Raw genomic sequence first — 20124 nt, 5'->3', positions numbered from 1 at the left:
TAGGCCTACTGTCCTACAAATATACCAGCAAAAATAGGCTGAATATCTGGGCTTCAGGGCATGAGCTGGCCCAGGTGAAGCAAGGCACCAGTAATCAGTGCCAAAAAAAGAATGACCAGTGGTCTCTGTAAAAGAAGAGGAGAAAAAACGGGGGAGAAAGCACAAACATATTCGTGTTTTCATTTCTGATCATTAAATGTACATCATTAATTCGAGATTACATTCACAACATTAGCTAATTCACTAAGATTTCGCTGGGTTTGGTGCCATTTCCTTTGCCACAATTATTGTGCATTAATCAGTATACACCTCTCATTGTTGGACTATATGTCCGACGTTTTATCCAGAACCCTCCAAATGGACGCGGTTCGTGATTAACTCATCACCCATACAGTAGTGACTCAACACATTCAAACACCCAATCGCTATGGTTTCAAAAAAGGACCTATATATCGTATATTGTCAAGATCGATATTCTCGAAGTGGTATTGGTAAAGGTGGTAGTCAAACATTCGTTTTATACATACTTTTCCGATATTTTTCACTGCCCCATGAGCTTGCAGGCGGAGGAAGTTTTGCTCGGTCTACTGGAAAGATAAATAAATGTTGCCGCCCCCACTGTTAGATGTGGTTCGTTCTTATTGTGACAGAAAAATGGCCCTGTGACCCATTTATTAAAGACTCGGGGTCCGAGTCTATTACTTACGTTACAGGCATAGCAATTCGCCTATCGTTCCTACCGTGCAGCTCCGAGGATGTGTGGTCACTCGTCTGCCCGCTAGATATACTCTGCCATGTCCTTCCGTAATGCTCATTGCTTCAAGTGAACGCCCAAGAAAAAAGCTAGAACGCTCAGTCCTAAGATGGCCGCCGCTATTCGGCACAATGTCAGGATTGAGGTCGGAAGTCTTTTCACGCTTTCTATGACTAGCGTGGAGGAAACGAAGGATCATAAATTGTCGGTATCCAGTGTAATGTACTACTAAATCTCAAAAATGGATAATTTGAAATTATGCTCATGGGTCAAAGTATAATGTAGTCGTGTTATTAGAAAACGAATTATTTTTCGAAATATCCAATGGGTAAAACTGTCAGTTGCCAGGGGGTTCCCTCAGCAGGGTATAGTGACATGTCCCTTTGAATATATTGGTACAGCCCAAGGCTTATGAGATTTAACTCCCACCCTGGACAAGGAATAGGTGGTAAAATTATATATCAGTTACATGGGGGTCAAATGATGACGTCCAAAAGGAGTCTATTGGTACTGCCCAAGGGTTATAAGATTTAACTCCCACCCTGAACAAGGAGTAGATGGTATAACTATATATCAGTTACATGGGGGTCAAATGATGACGTCCAAAAAGCGAGGGGTCACAGCTGTCCCCACGGTATGTCATCGTTCAGTCCCCTTTTGTGGGATTGGATGCGGAACACCCATCTTTGTTCTTTCTCCAGAAGGAACCTTTCGTTATTCACTTGCTCTATCACAGTCCAAGATATTTCATCAGGTTTGTGGTTCATCTCTAGGAAGTGATTAGTGAGGTTCGTGCTGGTTTTTTTGCATTTTATAGTACTCTTGTGCTCACCTATCCGGATTTTCACTGCCCTGCTCGTCATACCTACATACTCCAATCCACAGGGGCATGTGATAAGGTAGACTACATTGGTACTATTGCAGTTGCTAAAGCCCCTTTGCTCCCAGGTCGTCCCATCACTGAAGGTTAGGTTGTTGCTTTTCTTCGTGAGACCACAAACTTTGCAGTTTCCACATGGATGGTGACCATGTACAAAGTTAGGATTTTTCTGCACAGTGTTGCTATTTGTTTTGGGTCTTGTGTGGACTAATACATCCCTTATGCTCTGTGCTTTCTTGTGAGAGAACATCGGTTTCGGGATTTGCAACCCACCACTGGTTAGAATCTTCCAATTCCTGTTAATGATCTTAGTCACTTGGTTGGAACAGGTGTTGTAGGTAGTGACGCAGATAGGTCTCTTGTCCTCCTCTTTTGGTATTTTTTCTTCTTCCAGAAGGCTCTCTCGGCAGTTGTTCTTTGCCCGTTTGTATGCCTGATCAATGATCTTGTCAGGGTACATTCTGGCTTCCAACTTCTTTTTCAGGTCTCTAGACTGCAATTTGAAGTCACCAATCTCTGTACAATTCCTGCGGAGGCGCAGGAACTGTCCGTAAGGGAGATTATCCCGCAGATGTCTGGGGTGGAAGCTGTTGTACAACAGTAGACAGTTTTTAGAAGTGTTTTTAAAGTGGGTTGTGGTCATTAGTCTGCCTTCCTTGGGGAAGATGTTCAGATCCAGAAATACCAAGTTACAGTTGGAGGTGGTGCTGGTGAATTTCAGATAGTCGTCTTGCAGATTCAACCAGCTCAGGAATTGTTTGGAGGTCCTCTCATCTCCATCCCAGATGATCAGGATGTCATCGATGTACCGTTTCCATACCTTGATGTTATCTCTGAAAGGGTTGTTTGGATGCAGTATTTTGGTCACTTCCAGGTGGTGTACGTATAGCCCAGCTATGCTGGGAGCAAATGTGCTTCCCATACTGCAGCCGTGTTTTTGTAGATAAAGGATACCTTTATACTCAAAGAAGTTTTCTCTAAGGGCTAGGGAACAACATTCCATCACCACATTCCGTGGTGTCTGGTACTCCCAGTAGTCTTCAAAAAGGACATCTTCCACAATCTCCAAAGTGGCATGATGTGGCAAGCTAGTGTAGAGACTCTCCACATCACAGCTGATTAATAGCTGGTTGTTGGGATCAAAGGTGATATTTTCTAATAGGTTCAGTACATCCTTCGTGTCCCTGAGGTATGTTGAAGTTTTCTGGACAATTGGTCTAAGGAAAGCATCTGCAAACCTAGACAAGGGTTCCAATATTGACCCGATACCGGATACGATGGGTCGTCCCGGAGGGTTTTGTAAGTTCTTGTGTATCTTGGGAAGGGTGTATAGGTAAGGGGTCCTTGGGTTCTTTTTGCACAGGAATTCACCCTCCTTCTTGGTAATCCAACCATGTGTTACGGCTTCCTCTACCATCGTGCTGATTTTTGTTGCTATCTTATCCGTTGGATCCATGTGAAGGATTTCATAGTTCCTTTCGTCTTGGAGCAGTCTCATACATTCAGTATCATATTGGCTTACATTCTGTATCACAGTTGCGCCGCCCTTATCAGCCGGTTTAATCACTATACGTTTGTTGTTGCTCAACTCTCGTAGTGCTTGTCTTTCTTCGTTGTTTATGTTGTGAAAGGTACTTCTTTCCCGTGGGTTTATGTCTTCAAGTTCCCTCATCACTGACTTCTCGAAAGCCAGTAGTTCGATTGGTAGGGTATTGTTCATCGGTGTGAATGTAGATTTTGGTCTGAGTTTTGTATCGCCAGGTTCATTCTCATCTTTTTTGTCTCTAAAGAAGACTTGCAACTTCAGGCGTCGCATGAATTCCTGGACTTCCTTGCATAGGTGAAATTTGTCCATATTGGCAGTAGGTACATACCCCAAGCCTTTTTCCAGTACCGCGTTTTGTGCTTCTGTGAGTTCACAATCTGAGAGGTTTACCACCAGACTTACTTCTGGTTTTTCTTGGCGCCTGTCATACTTCTTGTGGCTACCCGTGGGGTCTCTTCCTCTCCTGTGTTCCAGTGTACTGAAGTGCCCCTCCGGTTCCTTCCCCTGGTTTGTCCTTGGCGCGCCCCTAAAAAAGGCGCCGATTGGTCGAAATAGCCATAGTCTTGTTGTTGGTATCCCCACACGGGAAATGGGCCCTGTGGGTGTTGAAACGGGGGTTGTGGACCATACTGTGGTTGTTGAGGATACACCATATGTGGTTGAAAGTTGTTCCACCCTCTTGGACCGCGGTAATTTGGTCTGCGGAAATTCCTCCTTCCCCCTTGAGACCTTGGGCTCTTATTACGACTAGAGTTGGACCCACTTGATCCAGTGTCCGATGATTCATCGTCTGTGTTTTCATTAACAGATTTGTAGTCATCTTTAGTGTAAGGGTATACTCTCTCTTTTGACCATCGGCTGTTGTCTTTTTTTAGTTTCTCATATTTACTATTCTTCAGGGTGATTTCGAACTCATTGAGGGATTTGTTCATTTCGTCAAGATATTTTTTCAGATCAGCAGGGGATTCATGGCTTCTCAGGCGAACCTCAATCGTTTGTATTTCTACTTTTAGTTCGCTTGCTAACCTGCTCGCAGTTTTAATAATTAACACAATCCAATCGCGGGTACATCTCCATGAGATTTTAGACCAGTCAATTTTGAATGTCTTATCATGTAAAAAGATGAAAGGTTTGTTACGAACTACAAGGCCTGCTGGGGCTGTGTTGGCCTGGAGATACTCGGTCATCAGTAGGCCATGGATAGAGGTCTTTATTTGTGTTCTTCTCAATTCTTCTAGTTCATCCCAGTCATTGTTCCTTGTGGAGGGACCTGCGGTGTTTAGACCCTCAAAAGTTCCTAGGGTGGCTATGAGGTTGGAAATTTCATCCTCAGTGAAGGCCAGGCCTAGATCAGCCATAGTTATTTGCAATTTCTCAGGATAGAAGGACGATATAAAAGGCCCCAAAGTCCTCCCAGGGATCAGGTGCTGGATGCGGAATCACTGTCGTTATGTAGTGAGAGCGACAGTGTCAATTTTCATTCTTTTGAGCTTCCGCAGCTGTGCGCTGCCGATGACCACAAAAAACCAAAGGGGGAAGCGTAGAGGTTGAGAATGAATCACCCTCCTAAACGGTTCATGTAAACATAGAGATTCTATCAATGTGTAGAGGTGCAAAATATTTTTTTGATTTTGTAGTTTTTTGTGAAATGATAGGCTCTCTCTTAACAGTGGAAAGATGAGAGCACGTGTGCTTGTTTAAAATACCCCTCACACACTAAAAAAATCTGTTAGTGTCATGCTTCATCATAGGGGTCTTCCCGTCCCTATAACGGGGCGGGGCATGCTACGACCAGACGAAATACGCGGGAGCACTGTAAATGTGACAGAGCTATGTGTGGGTGCAGTGGTGTCAGTGGAGTGTAGGGATCTAACTAGTGAATGCACAAAAAAATACAAAAATTAAAAATTCCCTGGCTAGTAGAAAAAATACATTTTATTGGTTTCTCTGGCTGGGAATATTAAAAAAGGGGATATAGGTAGAGCAATTACTGACTACCAAGTCGACATGTTTCATAGACAGTCCCCAACTGCCTACTCATCAGGACCATATGGCGATCCCTACTGTAAATAGCTCAGTTCTACAGAAGTAGGCCTACTGTCCTACAAATATACCAGCAAAAATAGGCTGAATATCTGGGCTTCAGGGCATGAGCTGGCCCAGGTGAAGCAAGGCACCAGTAATCAGTGCCAAAAAAAGAATGACCAGTGGTCTCTGTAAAAGAAGAGGAGAAAAAACGGGGGAGAAAGCACAAACATATTCGTGTTTTCATTTCTGATCATTAAATGTACATCATTAATTCGAGATTACATTCACAACATTAGCTAATTCACTAAGATTTCGCTGGGTTTGGTGCCATTTCCTTTGCCACAATTATTGTGCATTAATCAGTATACACCTCTCATTGTTGGACTATATGTCCGACGTTTTATCCAGAACCCTCCAAATGGACGCGGTTCGTGATTAACTCATCACCCATACAGTAGTGACTCAACACATTCAAACACCCAATCGCTATGGTTTCAAAAAAGGACCTATATATTGTATATTGTCAAGATCGATATTCTCGAAGTGGTATTGGTAAAGGTGGTAGTCAAACATTCGTTTTATACATACTTTTCCGATATTTTTCACTGCCCCGTGAGCTTGCAGGCGGAGGAAGTTTTGCTCGGTCTACTGGAAAGATAAATAAATGTTGCCGCCCCCACTGTTAGATGTGGTTCGTTCTTATTGTGACAGAAAAATGGCCCTGTGACCCATTTATTAAAGACTCGGGGTCCGAGTCTATTACTTACGTTACCGGCATAGCAATTCGCCTATCGTTCCTACCGTGCAGCTCCGAGGATGTGTGGTCACTCGTCTGCCCGCTAGATATACTCTGCCATGTCCTTCCGTAATGCTCATTGCTTCAAGTGAACGCCCACGAAAAAAGCTAGAACGCTCAGTCCTAAGATGGCCGCCGCTATTCGGCACAATGTCAGGATTGAGGTCGGAAGTCTTTTCACGCTTTCTATGACTAGCGTGGAGGAAACGAAGGATCATAAATTGTCGGTATCCAGTGTAATGTACTACTAAATCTCAAAAATGGATAATTTGAAATTATGCTCATGGGTCAAAGTATAATGTAGTCGTGTTATTAGAAAACGAATTATTTTTCGAAATATCCAATGGGTAAAACTGTCAGTTGCCAGGGGGTTCCCTCAGCAGGGTATAGTGACATGTCCCTTTGAATATATTGGTACAGCCCAAGGCTTATGAGATTTAACTCCCACCCTGGACAAGGAATAGGTGGTAAAATTATATATCAGTTACATGGGGGTCAAATGATGACGTCCAAAAGGAGTCTATTGGTACTGCCCAAGGGTTATAAGATTTAACTCCCACCCTGAACAAGGAGTAGATGGTATAACTATATATCAGTTACATGGGGGTCAAATGATGACGTCCAAAAAGCGAGGGGTCACAGCTGTCCCCACGGTATGTCATCGTTCAGTCCCCTTTTGTGGGATTGGATGCGGAACACCCATCTTTGTTCTTTCTCCAGAAGGAACCTTTCGTTATTCACTTGCTCTATCACAGTCCAAGATATTTCATCAGGTTTGTGGTTCATCTCTAGGAAGTGATTAGTGAGTTTCGTGCTGTTTTTTTTGCATTTTATAGTACTCTTGTGCTCACCTATCCGGATTTTCACTGCCCTGCTCGTCATACCTACATACTCCAATCCACAGGGGCATGTGATAAGGTAGACTACATTGGTACTATTGCAGTTGCTAAAGCCCCTTTGCTCCCAGGTCGTCCCATCACTGAAGGTTAGGTTGTTGCTTTTCTTCGTGAGACAACAAACTTTGCAGTTTCCACATGGATGGTGACCATGTACAAAGTTAGGATTTTTCTGCACAGTGTTGCTATTTGTTTTGGGTCTTGTGTGGACTAATACATCCCTTATGCTCTGTGCTTTCTTGTGAGAGAACATCGGTTTCGGGATTTGCAACCCACCACTGGTTAGAATCTTCCAATTCCTGTTAATGATCTTAGTCACTTGGTTGGAACAGGTGTTGTAGGTAGTGACGCAGATAGGTCTCTTGTCCTCCTCTTTTGGTATTTTTTCTTCTTCCAGAAGGCTCTCTCGGCAGTTGTTCTTTGCCCGTTTGTATGCCTGATCAATGATCTTGTCAGGGTACATTCTGGCTTCCAACTTCTTTTTCAGGTCTCTAGACTGCAATTTGAAGTCACCAATCTCTGTACAATTCCTGCGGAGGCGCAGGAACTGGCCGTAAGGGAGATTATCCCGCAGATGTCTGGGGTGGAAGCTGTTGTACAACAGTAGACAGTTTTTAGAAGTGTTTTTAAAGTGGGTTGTGGTCATTAGTCTGCCTTCCTTGGGGAAGATGTTCAGATCCAGAAATACCAAGTTACAGTTGGAGGTGGTGCTGGTGAATTTCAGATAGTCGTCTTGCAGATTCAACCAGCTCAGGAATTGTTTGGAGGTCCTCTCATCTCCATCCCAGATGATCAGGATGTCATAGATTTACCGTTTCCATACCTTGATGTTATCTCTGAAAGGGTTGTTTGGATGCAGTATTTTGGTCACTTCCAGGTGGTGTACGTATAGCCCAGCTATGCTGGGAGCAAATGTGCTTCCCATACTGCAGCCGTGTTTTTGTAGATAAAGGATACCTTTATACTCAAAGAAGTTTTCTCTAAGGGCTAGGGAACAACATTCCATCACCACATTCCGTGGTGTCTGGTACTCCCAGTAGTCTTCAAAAAGGACATCTTCCACAATCTCCAAAGTGGCATGATGTGGCAAGCTAGTGTAGAGACTCTCCACATCACAGCTGATTAATAGCTGGTTGTTGGGATCAAAGGTGATATTTTCTAATAGGTTCAGTACATCCTTCGTGTCCCTGAGGTATGTTGAAGTTTTCTGGACAATTGGTCTAAGGAAAGCATCTGCAAACCTAGACAAGGGTTCCAATATTGACCCGATACCGGATACGATGAGTCGTCCCGGAGGGTTTTGTAAGTTCTTGTGTATCTTGGGAAGGGTGTATAGGTAAGGGGTCCTTGGGTTCTTTTGGCACAGGAATTCACCCTCCTTCTTGGTAATCCAACCATGTGTCACGGCTTCCTCTACCATCGTGCTGATTTTTGTTGCTATCTTATCCGTTGGATCCATGTGAAGGATTTCATAGTTCCTTTCGTCTTGGAGCAGTCTCATACATTCAGTATCATACTGGCTTACATTCTGTATCACAGTTGCGCCGCCCTTATCAGCCGGTTTAATCACTATACGTTTGTTGTTGCTCAACTCTCGTAGTGCTTGTCTTTCTTCGTTGTTTATGTTGTGAAAGGTACTTCTTTCCCGTGGGTTTATGGCTTCAAGTTCCCTCATCACTGACTTCTCGAAAGCCAGTAGTTCGATTGGTAGGGTATTGTTCATCGGTGTGAATGTAGATTTTGGTCTGAGTTTTGTATCGCCAGGTTCATTCTCATCTTTTTTGTCTCTAAAGAAGACTTGCAACTTCAGGCGTCGCATGAATTCCTGGACTTCCTTGCATAGGTGAAATTTGTCCATATTGGCAGTAGGTACATACCCCAAGCCTTTCACCAGTACCGCGTTTTGTGCTTCTGTGAGTTCACAATCTGAGAGGTTTACCACCAGACTTACTTCTGGTTTTTCTTGGCGCCTGTCATACTTCTTGTGGCTACCCGTGGGGTCTCTTCCTCTCCTGTGTTCCAGTGTACTGAAGTGCCCCTCCGGTTCCTTCCCCTGGTTTGTCCTTGGCGCGCCCCTAAAAAAGGCGCCGATTGGTCGAAATAGCCATAGTCTTGTTGTTGGTATCCCCACACGGGAAATGGGCCCTGTGGGTGTTGAAACGGGGGTTGTGGACCATACTGTGGTTGTTGAGGATACACCATATGTGGTTGAAAGTTGTTCCACCCTCTTGGACCGCGGTAATTTGGTCTGCGGAAATTCCTCCTTCCCCCTTGAGACCATGGGCTCTTATTACGACTAGAGTTGGACCCACTTGATCCAGTGTCCGATGATTCATCGTCTGTGTTTTCATTAACAGATTTGTAGTCATCTTTAGTGTAAGGGTATACTCTCTCTTTTGACCATCGGCTGTTGTCTTTTTTTAGTTTCTCATATTTACTATTCTTCAGGGTGATTTCGAACTCATTGAGGGATTTGTTCATTTCGTCAAGATATTTTTTCAGATCAGCAGGGGATTCATGGCTTCTCAGGCGAACCTCAATCGTTTGTATTTCTACTTTTAGTTTGCTTGCTAACCTGCTCGCAGTTTTAATAATTAACACAATCCAATCGCGGGTACATCTCCATGAGATTTTAGACCAGTCAATTTTGAATGTCTTATCATGTAAAAAGATGAAAGGTTCGTTACGAACTACAAGGCCTGCTGGGGCTGTGTTGGCCTGGAGATACTCGGTCATCAGTAGGCCATGGATAGCGGTCTTTATTTGTGTTCTTCTCAATTCTTCTAGTTCATCCCAGTCATTGTTCCTTGTGGAGGGACCTGCGGTGTTTAGACCCTCAAAAGTTCCTAGGGTGGCTATGAGGTTGGAAATTTCATCCTCAGTGAAGGCCAGGCCTAGATCAGCCATAGTTATTTGCAATTTCTCAGGATAGAAGGACGATATAAAAGGCCCCAAAGTCCTCCCAGGGATCAGGTGCTGGATGCGGAATCACTGTCGTTATGTAGTGAGAGCGACAGTGTCAATTTTCATTCTTTTGAGCTTCCGCAGCTGTGCGCTGCCGATGACCACAAAAAACCAAAGGGGGAAGCGTAGAGGTTGAGATAGAATCACCCTCCTAAACGGTTCATGTAAACATAGAGATTCTATCAATGTGTAGAGGTGCAAAATATTTGTTTGATTTTGTAGTTTTTTGTGAAATGATAGGCTCTCTCTTAACAGTGGAAAGATGAGAGCACGTGTGCTTGTTTAAAATACCCCTCACACACTAAAAAAATCCGTTAGTGTCATGCTTCATCATAGGGGTCTTCCCGTCCCTATAACGGGGCGGGCGTGCTACGACCAGACGAAATACGCGGGAGCACTGTAAATGTGACAGAGCTATGTGTGGGTGCAGTGGTGTCAGTGGAGTGTAGGGATCTAACTAGTGAATGCACAAAAAAATACAAAAATTCAAAACTCCCTGGCTAGTAGAAAAAATACATTTTATTGGTTTCTCTGGCTGGGAATATTAAAAAAATGGGATATAGGTAGAGCAATTACTGACTACCAAGTCGACATGTTTCATAGACAGTCCCCAACTGCCTACTCATCAGGACCATATGGCGATCCCTACTGTAAATAGCTCAGTTCTACAGAAGTAGGCCTACTGTCCTACAAATATACCAGCAAAAATAGGCTGAATATCTGGGCTTCAGGGCATGAGCTGGCCCAGGTGAAGCAAAGGCACCAGTAATCAGTGCCAAAAAAAGGATGACCAGTGGTCTCTGTAAAAGAAGAGGAGAAAAAACGGGGGAGAAAGCACAAACATATTCGTGTTTTCATTTCTGATCATTAAATGTACATCATTAATTCGAGATTACACTCACAACATTAGCTAATTCACTAAGATTTCGCTGGGTTTGGTGCCATTTCCTTTGCCACAATTATTGTGCATTAATCAGTATACACCTCTCATTGTTGGACTATATGTCCGACGTTTTATCCAGAACCCTCCAAATGGACGCGGTTCGTGATTAACTCATCACCCATACAGTAGTGACTCAACACATTCAAACACCCAATCGCTATGGTTTCAAAAAAGGACCTATATATCGTATATTGTCAAGATCGATATTCTCGAAGTGGTACTGGTAAAGGTGGTAGTCAAACATTCGTTTTATACATACTTTTCCGATATTTTTCACTGCCCCATGAGCTTGCAGGCGGAGGAAGTTTTGCTCGGTCTACTGGAAAGATAAATAAATGTTGCCGCCCCCACTGTTAGATGTGGTTCGTTCTTATTGTGACAGAAAAATGGCCCTGTGACCCATTTATTAAAGACTCGGGGTCCGAGTCTATTACTTACGTTACCGGCATAGCAATTCGCCTATCGTTCCTACCGTGCAGCTCCGAGGATGTGTGGTCACTCGTCTGCCCGCTAGATATACTCTGCCATGTCCTTCCGTAATGCTCATTGCTTCAAGTGAACGCCCAAGAAAAAAGCTAGAACGCTCAGTCCTAAGATGGCCGACGCTATTCGGCACAATGTCAGGATTGAGGTCGGAAGTCTTTTCACGCTTTCTATGACTAGCGTGGAGGAAACGAAGGATCATAAATTGTCGGTATCCAGTGTAATGTACTACTAAATCTCAAAAATGGATAATTTGAAATTATGCTCATGGGTCAAAGTATAATGTAGTCGTGTTATTAGAAAACAAATTATTTTTCGAAATATCCAATGGGTAAAACTGTCAGTTGCCAGGGGGTTCCCTCAGCAGGGTATAGTGACATGTCCCTTTGAATATATTGGTACAGCCCAAGGCTTATGAGATTTAACTCCCACCCTGGACAAGGAATAGGTGGTAAAATTATATATCAGTTACATGGGGGTCAAATGATGACGTCCAAAAGGAGTCTATTGGTACTGCCCAAGGGTTATAAGATTTAACTCCCACCCTGAACAAGGAGTAGATGGTATAACTATATATCAGTTACATGGGGGTCAAATGATGACGTCCAAAAAGCGAGGGGTCACAGCTGTCCCCACGGTATGTCATCGTTCAGTCCCCTTTTGTGGGATTGGATGCGGAACACCCATCTTTGTTCTTTCTCCAGAAGGAACCTTTCGTTATTCACTTGCTCTATCACAGTCCAAGATATTTCATCAGGTTTGTGGTTCATCTCTAGGAAGTGATTAGTGAGTTTCGTGCTGGCTTTTTTGCATTTTATAGTACTTTTGTGCTCACCTATCCGGATTTTCACTGCCCTGCTCGTCATACCTACATACTCCAATCCACAGGGGCATGTTATAAGGTAGACTACATTGGTACTATTGCAGTTGCTAAAGCCCCTTTGCTCCCAGGTCGTCCCATCACTGAAGGTTAGGTTGTTGCTTTTCTTCGTGAGACAACAAACTTTGCAGTTTCCACATGGATGGTGACCATGTACAAAGTTAGGATTTTTCTGCACAGTGTTGCTATTTGTTTTGGGTCTTGTGTGGACTAATACATCCCTTATGCTCTGTGCTTTCTTGTGAGAGAACATCGGTTTCGGGATTTGCAACCCACCACTGGTTAGAATCTTCCAATTCCTGTTAATGATCTTAGTCACTTGGTTGGAACAGGTGTTGTAGGTAGTGACGCAGATAGGTCTCTTGTCCTCCTCTTTTGGTATTTTTTCTTCCAGAAGGCTCTCTCGGCAGTTGTTCTTTGCCCGTTTGTATGCCTGATCAATGATCTTGTCAGGGTACATTCTGGCTTCCAACTTCTTTTTCAGGTCTCTAGACTGCAATTTGAAGTCACCAATCTCTGTACAATTCCTGCGGAGGCGCAGGAACTGGCCGTAAGGGAGATTATCCCGCAGATGTCTGGGGTGGAAGCTGTTGTACAACAGTAGACAGTTTTTAGAAGTGTTTTTAAAGTGGGTTGTGGTCATTAGTCTGCCTTCCTTGGGGAAGATGTTCAGATCCAGAAATACCAAGTTACAGTTGGAGGTGGTGCTGGTGAATTTCAGATAGTCGTCTTGCAGATTCAACCAGCTCAGGAATTGTTTGGAGGTCCTCTCATCTCCATCCCAGATGATCAGGATGTCATCGATGTACCGTTTCCATACCTTGATGTTATCTCTGAAAGGGTTGTTTGGATGCAGTATTTTGGTCACTTCCAGGTGGTGTACGTATAGCCCAGCTATGCTGGGAGCAAATGTGCCTCCCATACTGCAGCCGTGTTTTTGTAGATAAAGGATACCTTTATACTCAAAGAAGTTTTCTCTAAGGGCTAGGGAACAACATTCCATCACCACATTCCGTGGTGTCTGGTACTCCCAGTAGTCTTCAAAAAGGACATCTTCCACAATCTCCAAAGTGGCATGATGTGGCAAGCTAGTGTAGAGACTCTCCACATCACAGCTGATTAATAGCTGGTTGTTGGGATCAAAGGTGATATTTTCTAATAGGTTCAGTACATCCTTCGTGTCCCTGAGGTATGTTGAAGTTTTCTGGACAATTGGTCTAAGGAAAGCATCTGCAAACCTAGACAAGGGTTCCAATATTGACCCGATACCGGATACGATGGGTCGTCCGGGAGGGTTTTGTAAGTTCTTGTGTATCTTGGGAAGGGTGTATAGGTAAGGGGTCCTTGGGTTCTTTTGGCACAGGAATTCACCCTCCTTCTTGGTAATCCAACCATGTGTCACGGCTTCCTCTACCATCGTGCTGATTTTTGTTGCTATCTTATCCGTTGGATCCATGTGAAGGATTTCATAGTTCCTTTCGTCTTGGAGCAGTCTCATACATTCAGTATCATACTGGCTTACATTCTGTATCACAGTTGCGCCGCCCTTATCAGCCGGTTTAATCACTATACGTTTGTTGTTGCTCAACTCTCGTAGTGCTTGTCTTTCTTCGTTGTTTATGTTGTGAAAGGTACTTCTTTCCCGTGGGTTTATGTCTTCAAGTTCCCTCATCACTGACTTCTCGAAAGCCAGTAGTTCGATTGGTAGGGTATTGTTCATCGGTGTGAATGTAGATTTTGGTCTGAGTTTTGTATCGCCAGGTTCATTCTCATCTTTTTTGTCTCTAAAGAAGACTTGCAACTTCAGGCGTCGCATGAATTCCTGGACTTCCTTGCATAGGTGAAATTTGTCCATATTGGCAGTAGGTACATACCCCAAGCCTTTTTCCAGTACCGCGTTTTGTGCTTCTGTGAGTTCACAATCTGAGAGGTTTACCACCAGACTTACTTCTGGTTTTTCTTGGCGCCTGTCATACTTCTTGTGGCTACCCGTGGGGTCTCTTCCTCTCCTGTGTTCCAGTGTACTGAAGTGCCCCTCCGGTTCCTTCCCCTGGTTTGTCCTTGGCGCGCCCCTAAAAAAGGCGCCGATTGGTCGAAATAGCCATAGTCTTGTTGTTGGTATCCCCACACGGGAAATGGGCCCTGTGGGTGTTGAAACGGGGGTTGTGGACCATACTGTGGTTGTTGAGGATACACCATATGTGGTTGAAAGTTGTTCCACCCTCTTGGACCGCGGTAATTTGGTCTGCGGAAATTCCTCCTTCCCCCTTGAGACCTTGGGCTCTTATTACGACTAGAGTTGGACCCACTTGATCCAGTGTCCGATGATTCATCGTCTGTGTTTTCATTAACAGATTTGTAGTCATCTTTAGTGTAAGGGTATACTCTCTCTTTTGACCATCGGTTGTTGTCTTTTTTTAGTTTCTCATATTTACTATTCTTCAGGGTGATTTCGAACTCATTGAGGGATTTGTTCATTTCGTCAAGATATTTTTTCAGATCAGCAGGGGATTCATGGCTTCTCAGGCGAACCTCAATCGTTTGTATTTCTACTTTTAGTTCGCTTGCTAACCTGCTCGCAGTTTTAATAATTAACACAATCCAATCGCGGGTACATCTCCATGAGATTTTAGACCAGTCAATTTTGAATGTCTTATCATGTAAAAAGATGAAAGGTTCGTTACGAACTACAAGGCCTGCTGGGGCTGTGTTGGCCTGGAGATACTCGGTCATCAGTAGGCCATGGATAGCGGTCTTTATTTGTGTTCTTCTCAATTCTTCTAGTTCATCCCAGTCATTGTTCCTTGTGGAGGGACCTGCTGTGTTTAGACCCTCAAAAGTTCCTAGGGTGGCTATGAGGTTGGAAATTTCATCCTCAGTGAAGGCCAGGCCTAGATCAGCCATAGTTATTTGCAATTTCTTAGGATAGAAGGACGATATAAAAGGCCCCAAAGTCCTCCCAGGGATCAGGTGCTGGATGCGGAATCACTGTCGTTATGTAGTGAGAGTGACAGTGTCAATTTTCATTCTTTTGAGCTTCCACAGCTGTGCGCTGCCGATGACCACAAAAAACCAAAGGGGGAAGCGTAGAGGTTGAGATAGAATCACCCTCCTAAACGGTTCATGTAAACATAGAGATTCTATCAATGTGTAGAGGTGCAAAATATTTTTTTGATTTTGTAGTTTTTTGTGAAATGATAGGCTCTCTCTTAACAGTGGAAAGATGAGAGCACGTGTGCTTGTTTAAAATACCCCTCACACACTAAAAAAATCCGTTAGTGTCATGCTTCATCATAGGGGTCTTCCCGTCCCTATAACGGGGCGGGGCGTGCTACGACCAGACGAAATACGCGGGAGCACTGTAAATGTGACAGAGCTATGTGTGGGTGCAGTGGTGTCAGTGGAGTGTAGGGATCTAACTAGTGAATGCACAAAAAAATACAAAAATTAAAAATTCCCTGGCTAGTAGAAAAAATACATTTTATTGGTTTCTCTGGCTGGGAATATTAAAAAAGGGGATATAGGTAGAGCAATTACTGACTACCAAGTCGACATGTTTCATAGACAGTCCCCAACTGCCTACTCATCAGGACCATATGGCGATCCCTACTGTAAATAGCTCAGTTCTACAGAAGTAGGCCTACTGTCCTACAAATATACCAGCAAAAATAGGCTGAATATCTGGGCTTCAGGGCATGAGCTGGCCCAGGTGAAGCAAGGCACCAGTAATCAGTGCCAAAAAAAGAATGACCAGTGGTCTCTGTAAAAGAAGAGGAGAAAAAACGGGGGAGAAAGCACAAACATATTCGTGTTTTCATTTCTGAAAAACTGCAATAGTACCAATGTAGTCTACCTTATCACATGCCCCTGTGGATTGGAGTATGTAGGTATGACGAGCAGGGCAGTGAAAATCCGGATAGGTGAGCACAAGAGTACTATAAAATGCAAAAAAAACAGCACGAAACTCACTAATCACTTCCTAGAGATGAACCACAAACCTGATGAAATATCTTGGACTGTGATAGAGCAAGTGAATAACGAAAGGTTCCTTCTGGAGAAAGAACAAAGATGGGTGTTCCGCATCCTATCCCACAAAAGGGGACTGAACGATGACATACCGTGGGGACAGCTGTGACCCCTCGCTTTTTGGACGTCATCATTTGACTCCCATGTAACTGATATATAGTTATACCATCTACTCCTTGTTCAGGGTGGGAGTTAAATCTTATAACCCTTGGGCAGTACCAATAGACTCCTTTTGGACGTCATCATTTGACCCCCATGTAACTGATATATAATTTTACCACCTATTCCTTGTCCAGGGTGGGAGTTAAATCTCATAAGCCTTGGGCTGTACCAATATATTCAAAGGGACATGTCACTATACCCTGCTGAGGGAACCCCCTGGCAACTGACAGTTTTACCCATTGGATATTTCGAAAAATAATTTGTTTTCTAATAACACGACTACATTATACTTTGACCCATGAGCATAATTTCAAATTATCCATTTTTGAGATTTAGTAGTACATTACACTGGATACCGACAATTTATGATCCTTCGTTTCCTCCACGCTAGTCATAGAAAGCGTGAAAAGACTTCCGACCTCAATCCTGACATTGTGCCGAATAGCGGCGGCCATCTTAGGACTGAGCGTTCTAGCTTTTTTCTTGGGCGTTCACTTGAAGCAATGAGCATTACGGAAGGACATGGCAGAGTATATCTAGCGGGCAGACGAGTGACCACACATCCTCGGAGCTGCACGGTAGGAACGATAGGCGAATTGCTATGCCGGTAACGTAAGTAATAGACTCGGACCCCGAGTCTTTAATAAATGGGTCACAGGGCCATTTTTCTGTCACAATAAGAACGAACCACATCTAACAGTGGGGGCGGCAACATTTATTTATCTTTCCAGTAGACCGAGCAAAACTTCCTCCGCCTGCAAGCTCATGGGGCAGTGAAAAATATCGGAAAAGTATGTATAAAACGAATGTTTGACTACCACCTTTACCAATACCACTTCGAGAATATCGATCTTGACAATATACGATATATAGGTCCTTTTTGGAAACCATAGCGATTGGGTGTTTGAATGTGTTGAGTCACTACTGTATGGGTGATGAGTTAATCACGAACCGCGTCCATTTGGAGGGTTCTGGATAAAACGTCGGACATATAGTCCAATAATGAGAGGTGTATACTGATTAATGCACAATAATTGTGGCAAAGGAAATGGCACCAAACCCAGCGAAATCTTAGTGAATTAGCTAATGTTGTGAATGTAATCTCGAATTAATGATGTACATTTAATGATCAGAAATGAAAACACGAATATGTTTGTGCTTTCTCCCCCGTTTTTTCTCCTCTTCTTTTACAGAGACCACTGGTCATTCTTTTTTTGGCACTGATTACTGGTGCCTTGCTTCACCTGGGCCAGCTCATGCCCTGAAGCCCAGATATTCAGCCTATTTTTGCTGGTATATTTGTAGGACAGTAGGCCTACTTCTGTAGAACTGAGCTATTTACAGTAGGGATCGCCATATGGTCCTGATGAGTAGGCAGTTGGGGACTGTCTATGAAACATGTCGACTTGGTAGTCAGTAATTGCTCTACCTATATCCCCTTTTTTAATATTCCCAGCCAGAGAAACCAATAAAATGTATTTTTTCTACTAGCCAGGGAATTTTTAATTTTTTTATTTTTTTTGTGCATTCACTAGTTAGATCCCTACACTCCACTGACACCACTGCACCCACACATAGCTCTGTCACATTTACAGTGCTCCCGCGTATTTCGTCTGGTCGTAGCACGCCCCGCCCCGTTATAGGGACGGGAAGACCCCTATGATGAAGCATGACACTAACGGATTTTTTTAGTGTGTGAGGGGTATTTTAAACAAGCACACGTGCTCTCATCTTTCCACTGTTAAGAGAGAGCCTATCATTTCACAAAAAACTACAAAATCAAAAAAATATTTTGCACCTCTACACAACAGCAGACTGCCCATCATGCCAAAATGGACTCACACATGTCCAAAATGGAGACCAAATTGGATCAAATTGATGACCTCACTGCGGTGCACATGGTCATACTCACCTGCCTTTGCCAGATTGCTGGCAAAATGACCCCACCTCCCTGTGTGCCCACTACATCTTTTGTTCCTACATCTGCAAATGCCACAGGGAAGGATGAGGACTTGGGCAGAGAATCCCCTGCACTGCAGCAGCCTGCACCTGAGGGTCCCCCGCCTAAAATGAGAGGGGTAGTTCGAAGAAGGACAAATGAGAGACAAATGGCCATGCATCTTCCCAGTAAGTGAAAACCTACTCCTGATATCCTCCATTGTGTGCGAAGTGTTCACTTTGTTGACTGTCACTGAACTCTCCCACATATGATGGAGGGTCTAAGTAGGATCAATGACTCAAATGACTGTGGACTTGGCTCTGAAAATTTCATCTACTACCACTAACAACTCCTCTGTGAACTTTGGATTAATAAAATTGGTACAATTTCACGCATGCACTGCAATACATTTGTAATCACACAATACTTGCTTCTGTCGTGAATTAAACACTGTTTATAATAGAGATGATGTCCTAAAAAGAAGGATTTGGCAGAAAAATAAGTACATCAATTTACATACTGTCTTGTGAGTAAATGTAACATGGCACATTATTATTATCAATGCAGATTATAGAGAGCACGGCTACCTCCGGCGGAGGTGTACCGGCGCTGGTAGTGGAGAGGACCAAAACTTAGGAAGCAGAGCATTAAGGAAGTACAAATAGCTATGTTTTTAAGGCTTTCTTAAACCTGAATTCCGAATCAATCCTCCTCAGAAGTTACGGCGTGGAGTTCCAGAGTCTTTTTGTTTTGACCGCAAAGCCCGGCCACCAATACTGGCCTTTGCAAACTGTGGAATGACCAGAAGTTTCTAGTCATTTGATCTGGGAACTCTGTTCTTGCTATACTTTTGAAGTCTGTGCCTCAGATACTGTGGACCGGTGTCATTCATTGCTCTATGGGTCAGAGTGAGCGCTTTATATTCAATTCTGCTTTTTACGGGAAGCCAGTGTAGACTGAGCAAATGAGGGGTTGTGTGGTGAGGCATTGGCACGTTACGGACTAGCAGAGCTGCAGCATTTTGGATAATCTGTAGCCTTCTGAGTAGATACTCCTGGAGCCCCAGGTAAAGGCTATTCGCATAGTCAAGTTGGGATGGAACCAATGCTTGCACCACTGTCTTCTTAAAGTCCATGGGAAGGTAAAGGAGAAAGTTCCTTAAAGCCTTCAACTTCCAAAAGCATTGCACGGAGGCATGAGCAATTTACGCTTTGCCAGTCAGCTGTGCATCAAATGTGAAGCCCAAATTCCTGGCCACAGCTACAGGAGAGGTAGGTGGATTCAACTCAGCCGGCCACCAGAGCTCAGGCCGTGGGGTAATCAGTTGGTTGAAAAACAAGACTTCTGTCTTCTTTGTATTCAACATTAGGCAGTTCTCCGTCATCCAGGACGAGATATTTAGCAGACACTGCCTAAAGTTGACAAAGGCTATTTCACTGTGATCTCCAAAGGAGAACACCAGTTGAGTATCGTCGGCGTACAAGACGACCTTCACCCCATATTGTTCAATAACTGCCGCAAGGGGGGAAAGATACACATTAAAAAGCAATGAGCTCAAGGCCGAGCCCTACGGGACCTCACATACCAGTGGACTGGAGGTAGAAACATGAGGATAGAGAGTCACCCGCTGAGTGCCTCCTTCACAGGAGAATCCTGTGCGATACCATATCAAAAGCTGCGGACAAGTCCAACAGCACCAGCATCGCACAGCTTCCTTTGACTAGGGTTTCACCGATAGATTCTGCAACTTCCAGCAGAGCCGCTTCTGTGCTAAACCCGGTTCTGGATCCAGACTGGGAGTCATGCAGAAACCATTCGACTCTATGA

The sequence above is a fragment of the Lissotriton helveticus genome, chromosome 2_1 (genome assembly GCF_964261635.1).
Source record: "Lissotriton helveticus chromosome 2_1, aLisHel1.1, whole genome shotgun sequence".
Taxonomy (NCBI): Eukaryota; Metazoa; Chordata; class Amphibia; order Caudata; family Salamandridae; genus Lissotriton; species Lissotriton helveticus.
Note: the sequence above shows the minus strand (reverse complement) of the source record.